This window comes from Erinaceus europaeus, chromosome 11 (assembly GCF_950295315.1).
Source record: "Erinaceus europaeus chromosome 11, mEriEur2.1, whole genome shotgun sequence".
Taxonomy (NCBI): Eukaryota; Metazoa; Chordata; class Mammalia; order Eulipotyphla; family Erinaceidae; genus Erinaceus; species Erinaceus europaeus.
The window spans coordinates 51,159,217-51,169,171 of NC_080172.1; positions in this window are offsets into that span (position 1 = coordinate 51,159,217).

The following is a 9,955-nucleotide window of genomic DNA, read 5'->3' on the forward strand; positions in this document are numbered from 1 at the left end:
CCCAGGTTCAAGTCCAGCCCCCATCACACTGGAGGAAACTTTGGCGCTCTCTCTCTCTCCTCTCTCTCTGAAAAAAAAGTTGGTTTGAAGTGATGAAGCCTGGTGACAAAAGAAAGAGGGAGATAGGTAGACAGATACAGACCATGAAAGAGCAGCAAGGGGGATGGAGACCCAGTCCTTGGAGATCATGCAGCAGACCGAGCACCAGACTTGCAAACATGAGGTACAGTTTCATTCCCGCATCACATTTGCTGGAGTGATGCTTTGGCTCTTGCTCTCTCTTTGTAATAAACAAGCACAGAAATTTCCAAAGAGGGCTGCAGGTGAGAGAAGGGCCATCCATGAGCCTGGCTGAGGAGTCGGGGGGCTCCAGGGTCACTCTCCCCCCCACTCCACTCTTTCTTGGGTGTCAGACCTCTGGTGAGCGGTGCACCCCACCTGGAGCAGGGCAGGATCTTGTGGCAGAGAGCTCAGGCTTGTCTGTCCTCTCTCTGTCCACCCTGCGCCCCTCACCCCACCCCCACCCCCACCCCAGCCTGGGGCAGGCTAACCAAACCATTTTCTCTCTATGTATTCTCCGCTAAGGAGCCTGGTGTTGGGCTGATAGGAAAAACAAGAGGGGTGAGAAGGGAAGCCAGGGGAATGCAGAGCTCAAATGAGACCCGAGATAAAGCAATTACCTGATCAATACGGGTGAAATTGAGTAATCTAGCAGATCAATACTGCTGTCCGGAGGCCGGGGGGCTCACCCCGCGCTCAGCCCTGCGCCCCTATCCACCTCTGCATGCCCTGCCCCCACCCTGAGATGTTTCAGTCCCCCAATCTTGGGGATCCATCTGCTGTCTAGCCTCTCTTCTGCACTCTGTCTCCCCCCAATCCCCCCTGTCCCTCTGGAGCCCCAGTCTGTGTTCAGGCTGCCACCCTACCCAGGGCTCCCCTTACCTCATCACTCCCCCTGCCCCACCCACATCTCATCTCCCTTCCCTTTTTGATCCACACTCACCAGTCCTCCTAGGTCGACCCCCCCAATTTCTCCATCTCCCCCTAGTTCTGTTCTCAGTGAGGGGTGGGAGGGAGGCTGCAGCCTGAGCCAGATGGAGAGCCTGCCACCCACATCTATTCCTGGGTGAGGACAGGAACTTTGTAGGCACCCCAGCTTCCCCTACCAGCTGTGCCCTGTCTCACTGTCCCACCAGACTGAGACCCCTCATGTGCCAGGCACTGGCTGAGCTGGATCCGGGGTCAGGAGTGGGGAGTAGGACAGGCTCCTGTAGTCCAGAGACAGTCTGGGGTAGGGTGCTGGTTTACTCAGGGTAAAACTGTCTTTAGAAGTGGGGTTGGGGGGCTGGGCAGTGGCACACCCATTTGAGTGAACACATTACTATGTGGACTGGGAGCTTGAACCTAGCCAGGCCTTTGTGCACTGTAATGTGTGCACCACCACCCAGCCCCTGTTGTCTCTCTTTCTCTCTCTCTCTTTATCTCCCACTCCTCTCTCATTTTCTCTTTGTCTTATCAAATTAATTAATTAAATAAATAAATAAAAAAGAAGAAAGAAAGAGGAAAAAAGTGAAAAAATGGCCACCAGGAATGGATTTGCCTTGCAGGCACAAAGCCCCATCTATTAAATAACCTTGGTGGCAAAAAACAAAAACAGGGAGTCGGGTGGTAGTGCAGCGGGTTAAGCGCATGTGATGCAAGGACCGGCGTAAGGATCTCGGTTCGAGCCCCCGGCTCCCCACCTGCAGGGGAGTCGCTTCACAGGCAGTGAAGCAGGTCTGCAGGTGTCTATCTTTCTCTCCCCCTCTCTGTCTTCCCCTCCTCTCTCCATTTCTCTCTGTCCTATCCAACATCGACAACATCAACAACAATAATAACTACAACAATAAAACAACAAGGGCAACAAAAGGGAATAAATATTTTTTAAAAAAGCAAAAACAAAAAAACAAGCAAACAAGAAAAGGGAGGTCCTGTGGAGTGAGGCATCAGTCTGGTTGAAGAAGGGAGAATGAGGAGAAGCAACTACAGAAGCCAGGGATCCCACCAATTCTTCTCCATACCCCCAGAGGGGTAGGTGATAGGGAGAGTAAACCAGAGGCTCTGTACTCCTCCCCCCCCTTTTTTTACTAGAGCTCTGGTCAGCGCTGGTTTATGGTGGTGCAGGGGGGGGGGGGAGATTGAATCTAGGACTTCAGAGCCTCAGGCATGATAAGTTTGTTTGCATAACCATTATGCTATCTAACCCCACCCCAGAAATCTTGTTTTTATACCATCACTGAAAGGGAAGTGAATCTGGAAAACACCAGAAGATTCCAGGCATGGTTTTGCTTATCTGAGAGAGAAGAGGAATAAAGGAAGGGCACTTGGAAGTAGTAGCAGGTGTAGGGTGAACTAGAAGAGAGTGAAGGCAGGACTGTTGACAGAAAAAAAAGGGGGGAAATGTCTATGCGTGCATAATTATAGATAGTTACACAAGCAGCTCATGCCAGTCACCTTGGATGAACTACTGCAGTTTCCAGGGGAGGGGATGGGACACAGAGCTCTGGGGGTGGGAACTGTATGGAACTATACCCCTGTCGTCTTACAATTTTATAAATCAATATGAAATCACTAATAAAAATAAAATTTAAAAAAGGGAGCATGAGCGGCTATGATCACAGTGACCTTGCCACAAACTGCCTGTGTGTCAGGTGGTTCTGTCCTTGTCTCCCCACCCTGTGAGGTCCCCAAAAAGCCAGGGGTGTGTTCCAGCATAGCCTGCTGTGCTTCACATGACTGTACATGTATTGCACACTACAGAGACCCTAAAAGTCCCCTGTAGAGAGTTGAGAGCCTGCTATACAGCAATCCAGTTGCCCACAGCTTCCTCCCAGCCTCTGCTTGACATCATGGGGTGTGGGGGTGCTTGGGGAAAATGTAGGATCTTTGGAGTCAATCACAGGGGGTGGAGAGGAGTGAGAGCTGGTTCCTTTTCTGTTAGCTGTGCTGACTTGGGCCACACACCTTATCTTCAGAAAGGGAAAAAATGGGTACCCTACCCCAAGGGCCAGTTCTGTGGCTAAACTCAGTAGCTTTTTAGAAAAAAAAAAAAAGTAAGTTAACATAACAGAGGTGATGAGAAGATTGACTTTTTGGTTGGTTTTACACATGGGGGTAGGAGGAGTTGGTCAGCAGATCAATGTCTTATTTATTTATTTATTTTGCTGGGTTTTCTACCCTTCCAAGCCATGATCAGCTAGAGAGACAGAAAAGAGAGAGAGAGGAAGTCATCATAGCACAGAAGCTTCTCCCAGGGCTGTGGGGGCTGAGCTTGAGCCTGGGTCAGCATGTGACCAAGCAGGCCCACTGTCCAGGTAGGCTATCTTGCTGGCCCAGCCAGGTGAGGAGCAGGAGGATAAAACTGAGTTCATTTGCCTGTGCAACCTGGGAGATAATTATTCTGAGGGCAGACTGATGCCTCACTCCACAGGACCTCCCTTTTCTTCCAGATAGATGTGAAAGGGTAACAAAGGTACACAATTATGGCAGGTTCTCCTGTTTTGCTTTTTTAAATCAATAAAAACAAACATATATATATATATATTATTATTATTATTTTGCCTCCAGGGTTATTGCTGGGGCTCTGTGTCTACACCATGAATCCACTGCTCCTGGAGGCCATTTTTTCCCCCTTTTGTTGCCCTTGTTATTGTAGCCTTGTTGTGGTTATTATTATTGTTGATGTCGTTCATTGTTGGATAAGACAGAGAGAAATGGAGAGAGGAGGGGAAGACAGAGAGGGGGAGAGAAAGACAGACACCTGCAGACCTGCTTCACCGCCAGTGAAGCGACTTCTCTGCAGGTGGGGAGCCAGGGGTTTGAACTGGGAACCTTATGTGGGTCCTTGCGCTTTGCACCATGTACACTTATACTGCTGCGCTACCGCCCAGACCCCCTATTATTATATATATTTTTAACAGAACACTGCTCAGCTCTGGATTTTGGTCGTGTTAAGGAACTTGGGACTTTTGGAGCCTCAGGCATGGAAGTCTTTGCATAACTATTATGCTGTCCCCCCCTCCCCAGCCCTCACTTCTTCCTTCTTTCTGTTTCTCTCTCTCTCTTTTTTTTTTTTTTTGAACTTTTCATTGTTTATTACTTTCTAATTTTCTGCCCTCTCTTTTGTTTTTTTATGATGTGTGTGTGTGTGGGAAGAAACAGCTTTTTCTTTTTTTTTAGAAACCGGAGTCTTAATGGCTCTGGGAAAGGATTAGAATGCTGGTCTCTGCTGCCTTGGAGAAGGGCCCTCTCTCTCCTCTCCTTCTCTCCCTCCCTTTCTGCTGCAGTGCCTGCAGGACCCCAGGGGCCAGTGGCTGCTTCCCTCAATGGCCTTCAGCTCCTGGAAACCACCCCCTCCCATTCTGCAAGTCAGGATCTTCTGGGTGGGGTGGAGGGGAATGCAAACCCTTCACTCCTGCTCTGGACCTCCAAGGTGATGAAGAGGAGAGTGTGGGAAGGGGGACAGTTCTGGATATATCACCTTGTGAGCCTCACAGACTAGTATGCCCACCTCTTGAGAAGGCTTGGAGCCCCAGGGCATGGGGCCCATACTCTGCATTCCAAAGGTGCTCCGGACTAGTGCATCATTGCATGCTAAAAGCAGTCTTGCACAGAGGGAAGTTGAGGCACAGAGACTCCCTAACCTGCTTGTGGTCGCACAGTTAGTCATCGGGCAGGGGTGGGGCTGTGTGTGTTGGGGTGGAGGGGGGTGGGGTGGGGTTTGCCCAGTCAGCTGCAGGCAGAGGAAGCACAGGGGAGCTGGGGTGGAATGGGGGAATATCCAGGACAGCAGGCCTCCCTGGGGGTTTTCAATGGCCTCCTCCCCACGTCCCCTCCTGGATCTCTGGGACTGGATTGGGACTGGATGGGTGACTCTGGACCTGGGGGTGGAGTGGAAGGGGGAAGCCCAGCTGCCCTGTGTGTGGGGTGTCTAGCAACTTTTTCTATGGCCCTTATGAGTACATCAATACCAAACAAATATGTCCTGTGCTTGTCTGGAGGGAACGGTCTGGAGGGGGATGAGGGAGTTCAGTTGTACAAAGACTGTGTGTGGAGGGATGGTAGGGTCCTGGTGGTGGTGTGGGGTATCCTGCAGAGTGAGGCTGTGCTCAGCTCCCTGAATTCCCTGTTAGGAACTGTATGGCGTCGTACCCCTCTTATCCTGTGTTTTTTGTCAGTGTTTCCTTTTTTAAAATTTATTCTTTTACTCCCTTTTGTTGCCCTTGCTGTTTTATTGTTGTAGTTATTATTGCCATTGTTACTGATGTTGTTGTTATTGGATAGGATAGAGAGAAATGGAGAGAGGAGGGGAAGACAGAGAGGGGGAGAGATAGACACCTGCAGACCTGCTCCACCGCCTGTGAAGCGACTCCCCTGCAGGTGGGGAGCCGGGGGCTCGAACCGGGATCCTTACATCGGTCCTTGCACTTTGTGCCACGTGCACTTAACCTACTGTAATACCACCGACTCCCCAGTATTTCCTTTTTATAAATAAAAATCAAAACAAACAAAAAACCCAGAGCACTACTGGCTGAAGCTTATGGTGATGTTGGGGACCGAACCTGGGATCTCAGCACCTCAGACACGAGTCTTTTGCAGAACCACTATACTGCCTCCCTCCCCAGTCACTGCTACTGACCTCAGATACAGTGTGCACTGGACTGCCAGCCTCCTGGGATTTCTCTGCCTGTCCTTATATTCCAAACTTACTTTCTCCTAGCCCAGCCATCAAACCTTTACAGATAGCTTATTTTGCAAGATCAGAACTAGCATTCATCAAGCTTCCTCGTGTTAGCCATTCTGAACCCTGAGCCAGTCCTTGGCTTCTTTGACCAGGCGTGTAAAAGTGTGATATAGTGGCCCAGTGGATAAACAGCTGGCATGATGTCCTGAGTTTTGATCCGTTGCATTGCATGTGCCAGAATGACAGATGCTCTGGTTTTCTTTCTTTCTTCCACTTCCTCTCTCAATAGTAAACAAACAAATCTAAAAAAAAAGTGTCATACAGAGGGAAACAGACTGAAGAGAACTGAGAAGAAAGCCAGGAAGCAACATTGGAACTGAATTCTTCTTCTTCTTTTTAGTTTATTTATTTATTTATTTATTTATTTATTAGAACAATAGGAGGAGAGAGAAAGAACCTGACATCACTCCAGTACATGTGCTGCTGGGGATTGAACTCAGGACCTCAAGTTTATCTAGTGCTTTATCCACTGCACCACCTCCTGGGCCACCTTCTTTCTTTCTTTCTTTCTTTTTTTTTTTTAAATGTGTTACTAATAGTATGTTATGAGATTCTAAGATTACAATGTGTAATTTCACACCACACCCACCACCAATTGTTTTTCTTTTTTGCAAAATTTATTTATTTCATAGGAGAGAGCAAATTTTAGGAGACCAAGAGGGAGAGAAAGAAATGTCAAAACACTACTCCAACATGTGTTGGGGATTGAACCAGGAGCCTCCAGTATGCAAATCCTATGTCCTCCTAGCTGAGCAATATTTCCTCAGATGCTGAAGTTTATTTTTAAAAATTTATTTATGAGAGAGACAGAGAGAGGAAGGGAGAGAGGGGGAGATGGGGACAGGGGAGAACTAGAGCATCACTCTGGCACATGTGATTCTGGGGATCAAAATTAGGACCTCATGATTGAGAGTTCAATGTTCCAGCCACTAGGTCACCCTGGCCTGCACCTGAGTTAAATTCTAGATGCAAGGGAGTCGGGCGGTAGCGCAGCGGGTTAAGCGCAGGTGGCGCAAAGCACAAGGACTGGCGTAAGGATCCTGGTTCGAGCCTCTGGCTCCCCACCTGCGGGGGAGTCGCTTCACAGGCGGTGGAGCAGGTCTGCAGGTGTCTATCTCTCCCCCTCTCTGTCTTCCCCTCCTCTCTCCATTTCTCTCTGTCCTATCCAACAACGACGACAATAATAACTACAACAATAAAACAACATAGGCCAACAAAAGGGAATATATATATATATGAAATTCTGGAGGCAAAATATAAGTGGCCCAGTGGGGAGAAGGGCAGAGAGTGGCTAGGCAGTAAGACCCCACTGTAGCAAGGTCAATGTGGAGAGACTGTGTGCCAGATCAGTTAATGGCCCTGTGACTCTCCTTTGCCCTCAATAAAATGGACACCTACTGCCAGAGGGATTTTAAAGGTTTTGAAATATTTATTCTTAAATCCACCACTGAACCATTTCCATGATCTGCTACATAGTTCCAGAAGCTCGTCTTGAGAATCAGTTGAGTCATTACTAATAGCTCCTTGGGGCTGGGAGATGGCTCAGCGGGAAAGCACACACCATTGTCCAGGGCCCTGGACTAGATCCCACACCACGTGAGGGTACCATGGACAGCACAGGGGAACGGCCACTGATGGAGTGCTGCTTTGGTGTCTCTCCTCTTTCTCCCTCGCCCCTCTCTAAAAAATATGTAGAATAAAAATTGGACCAGGGAGGCAGCTTAATGTTATGGCACATGCGTGAGTTCCTGGGTTTATTCCCTGGTGTGGCAAAAATAAAAATGAAGCCGAAAACAAAAAACAAGTAAGCCCATAAAAGTATCTGGAATGTAGTATATCCCTGCATGGACTGTACCGCTGCTGTTCAGGTTGTGTTACTGGTGCAACAGTGTAAGGCCAGGGTTAGGCTGGAAGGATAAGTGGGGGCCCGATTATAAAGGGCCATCTAAAGACAGAATCAGGGAGCTGGTTCAGTTTGTGCTCTACTCACAACCTACAAATGCTCAGAGATCCTTTCTCTCCACTGCCCCCCACACCATCTCTGTCCTCCCCATCCTTCCATTACCCCTCGATGTAGGGGCTAGGAGGTGGTGCAGTGGAAAAGGCATCAAACACTCAAGTATGAGTTCAATCTTCTGCACTTCACGTGCCAGAGTGATGCTCTGGTATATATATGCTGTCTCCCTGGTCAATGCAACCTCATTTCTTTTTCTTGTTTATCATTGTTGTGGTTATTATTATTGTTGTTACTGATGTTGTTGTTGGATAGAAGAGAAATGGAGAGAGGAGGGGAAGACAGAGGGGGAAAGATACCTGCAGACCTGCTTCATTCACCACTTGTGAAGCGACACTCTGCAGGTGGAGAGCTGGGGGCTCAAACCTGGATTCTTATGTCCTTGTGTGTTTAACCTGCTGCTCTACTACCCGACACACCCCCCACCTCACTTTTAACAGAAGTTCTCATTTCGCTTTTGCAATGTGAGTAAGGAAAAGAAGCAGGTCACCCCAGCTTGACTTGAGTAGATTCAGGGAGTCAGTCATTCTGTCACTTTGCTTTTTCCTCTTTCAAGTGAGTTTATAGTCCTCTGGGTCAGGACAATGAACTGGGCAGGCAGCTTAGATTCTCAGGGCTGTGGTCTTCCTGCTCCTACAGGCCTGACCCAACATCTTTGTGGAGTTGGTCACTGCTTGCCGAGATCCTTCACAATCCATCCAGTTTGCTTCTTCAGTCCTGTCCCTCCTCAATTTCAGCCTTTTTAATCTCACACAGGACTGTAATACAAGTCAAGTTTTAACACTTTGGTGTGATTCTACAGATTTTTAAAAAATATTTATTCCCTTTTTTTAATATTATTGTTGATGTTGTCATTGTTGGTTAGGACAGAGAGAAAAGGAGAGAGGAGGGGAAGACAGAGAGGAGGAAAAGACATCTGAAAATCTGCTTCACCGCCTGTGAAGTGACTCCCCTGCAGGTGGGGAACCGGGGGGGCTTGAACCGGGATCCTTACTCTGGCCCTTGCGCTTTGTGCCACGTGCGCTTAACCCACTGCACTACCACCCGACTCCTGTGATTCTACAAATTTATCAAAGATTACTTTGCCTATTTCCCAAAGGTCAGATGAGATGACTCAATCTGGGACTATTTTTCTTAGGGTGTGTTACATGTCCAGTCCTCCAAGATGTCTTGGACTCTTGCCTTCTGCCTTGCTATGTACTTTAAAAAAAAAATCCCCTTGAGTTTTATGGTTCACATACCATAAAACTCAGTTTTTTAGACTAGGAGTGGGAAACCTTTTTTTTTTTTCTGTCAAGGACCATTTATTTGTGGGCCACACAAAAGTTATCAACTGAAAACGTAGCACAGAACACCATGAAAAAGCTGTTAGCCTTATTCCTACATTTATTGTATATAGCTATACCAAATGACTTTGTGGGCTGTATACAGCCCTTGGCCTGGACATTACCCATTATATATATATATATATATATATATATATATATATATATATATATTATTGAAAGCAATTTTAAAAAATATGTTCAACTGGTTGTACTATCACTACTACCTGATTTCAGAACATTTTCATTACTCCTCCCCCATTATGGTCCATTCACAGCTATTCTTTTAAAAATTTATTTATAATTAGAGAGAGAAATTGAGAGGGGAACAGGAGAGGGAAACACATCAGCAGACCTGCTTCACCACTTGTGGAGCTTCCCCCCTGCAGGTGAGGGAGCAGGGGCTTGAACCTGGGTCCTTGTGCACAGCTATTCTCCACTTTCCCTGGCAACCATGATTCCACGCTGTCTTGCTGGTTTTGCCTATTCTGGACATTTCATAGAGCTAGAATTGTGCAAAGCTTAACTGACTGTACTTCGATCTATGTACCCAGTGAACCTGCAAAATCCTTCCTGAGGTACCTATTTCCCTGCAAATTTGTCTTTGGCCCAGGATGTCAACCATCTCCATCTCTGAAAGAAATGTTAAGAAACCTTCCTCTTCACGATGCTGGCACCTGTGTAGTGGGAATGTTGTGTGTGTGTGTGTGTGTGTGTATGGAGGGGGTTAGATGGACTCTAGTGCTCTGGCATGACCATCCTGAGGTACTGCATCCTATTTCCCTGCTAATTTGTCTTAGGCCTCACGATGCTGGCACCTGTGTAGTGGGAGAG